Source organism: Pteropus alecto, unplaced genomic scaffold (genome assembly GCF_000325575.1).
Source record: "Pteropus alecto unplaced genomic scaffold, ASM32557v1 scaffold38, whole genome shotgun sequence".
In the NCBI taxonomy this organism is placed as follows: domain Eukaryota; kingdom Metazoa; phylum Chordata; class Mammalia; order Chiroptera; family Pteropodidae; genus Pteropus; species Pteropus alecto.
In genome coordinates, this window is record NW_006442512.1 from 7,068,997 (window position 1) to 7,071,569 (window position 2,573).

The window sequence follows — 2,573 nt, forward strand, 5'->3', positions numbered from 1 at the left end:
GTATGACGTGTCTATTTGTGTGTGTGTATGTATATTTATCCTACTTAAGTTTCTCTGTTTCCTGGATTTGTAACTTTTTATTATTTCATTATTTTCTTGAAACTCTCAGCTATTATACAGTCAAATAGTTCTTCAGCTCTGTTCTTCTTTTCTCGTTCTGGAATTTCAATGTATTGACCAAGTGATATTGTATGACAATTCATAGGGTCTCCTTTATGTTTTTCTTTTCCACCGTTATTTTTTTTCCTTTATAGTTTGCTTAGACTAATATCTACTGATCCAGTCTCACACTTATTGATTCTTTTTTTCCCATAGCAAGTCTACCAAAAATTTGTCAAAAATATTATTCATCTAATATAGTATTTTTTAGAATTTCCTTTTGATTCTTTTTTTAAATTACATTAATTGTGGTGACATTGATTAGTAACATTACATAGGTTTCAAGTATACAATTTGTTAACATATCATCTGTATAGTGCACTGTGTGCTCACCAAAGTCTAGTCTTCCTCGTCACCATAAATTTGACCCCTTTACCTTTTTCATCTTCTGGCCATTGCCCCCTTCTGGCTACTCTGGTTTTAAATCCCACAAGTACGTGACATCATATGGTATTTATCTGTTTCTGACTTATTTCACGTAACATGGTAACTCTCAAGATCTATACATGTTGTTGCAAATGGCAGTATTTCATCTTTTCTTATGACTATTATTCCATTGTATATATGTATCACATCTATTTATCCAATCATCTATTGAAGGACACTGAGGTTGTTTCCATGTCTTGGCTACCATGTATAATGCTGCAATGAACATAGGGATACATACATCCTTATGGATAGATGTTTTCAAAGTTTCTGGGTAGGTACTCAGAAGAAGGATTGCTAGGTCATATGGTAGCTCTGATCTTAATTTTTTGAGGAATCTCCATACTGTTTTCCATAGTGGCTGCACAAATTTACATTCCCACCAGCAGTGTATGAGGGTTCCTTTTTCCTCACAACCTCTTCAACACTTGTTATTTCTTTCCTTATTGATATTAGCCATTCTAACAGGTGTGAGGTAGTATCTCATTGTAGTTTTGATTTTCATTCCCTTAGAGCTAGTGAAATTGAGCATCTTTTACCTGTTCGCTATTTTTATGTTTTCTTGGGAGAAGTGTCTGTTCGGATCCTCTGCACATTTTTTAAAAGGATTATTTCTTTTTATGTTGTTTAGTTGTATGAGTTCTTCATGTATTTTTAATATTGCCCCTTATCAAACGTATTGTTTGCAAGTATAGTCTGCTATTCACACGGTTTCCTTTTTGTTTGGTTGATGATTTCTTTTGCTGTGCAGAAGCCTTTTAATTTGATGTAGTCCTGTTTATTTATTTTTGCTTTTACTTCCCTTGGCCTTAGTGTTAAGTTCACAAAATCCTCTCTGAGACCTAGGCCAATAAGTTTACTACTTATGTTTTCTTCTATATTTTAGGTCTTATATTCAGGTCTTTGATCTATTTTGAGTTAATTTTTGTGTATGGTGTCGAATAGCAGTCTAGTTTTATTCTTTTGCATGTGGCCTTTCAATTTTCTCAACACCATTTATTGTTATGTTTTTTCTTCTTCATTGTTATGTTTTTGGCTCCTTTGTCCAAAACTAGTTGCTTATATAAATGTAGGTTTATTTCTGGGCTCTCAATTCTGTTTTATTGGTCTGTGTGTTTATTTTTTGCCAATACCATTCTGTTCTGATTACTATGCGATATCTCTGGCGTTGTTCTCTTTTCTCAGGATTGCTTTGGCCATTTGGGGTCTTTTTTGTGGTTCCATACAAATTTGATAATTTTTTATTCTATTTCTTTGAAAAATGCCATTGAGATTTCAATGAATATTACATTAAATCTGTTTATTGCTTTAGGTAATATGACCATTTTAGCTACGGTGATTCTTCCAATCCATGAACACAGAATACTTTTCTATTTCTTTCTTCAATTTCTTTTAACAATGTCTTATAGTTTTTAGTGTACTACACATCTTTTGTTAAATTTATTCCCAGGTATTTGTTGTTGTTGTTGTTGCAATTGAAAAAGGAATTGATTTTTATTTCTTTTTCTGATATTTTATTATTAGTATATAGAAATGCAATAGATTTGTGTATTAATTTTGTATGCTGCAACTTAATTGTATTTGTTTATTGTTTCTAATAATGTTTTTGGTAGAGTCTTTAGGGTTTTCTACATAAAAAGAATCATGTCTTCCACAAAAAAATGATAATTTTTCTTCTTTATGCCCAATTTGGATGCCTTTTATTTGTTTCTCTTGCCTGATTGCTCTGGCTAGGACATCCTTTGGCAAGAGTAATTATCCTTGTCTTGTTCCTGATCTTAGAGGCTTCTTTGGGAGAATGGGGTGGCTTCTAAACAGATCCAAAATGGCTTGAGAGAGAAAGAAAACATTATTGACTTGAGATGCTTATGGTAGTTAGGTGGTGGGGCTTGGGTCAGAGATCTCATTTATGGCATGAACATCTTGCCAGTGCTAAAGGAAAGAGCACTTATGCTTCCTTATATGCTTGTCTAGATGTGAGAGAGAGG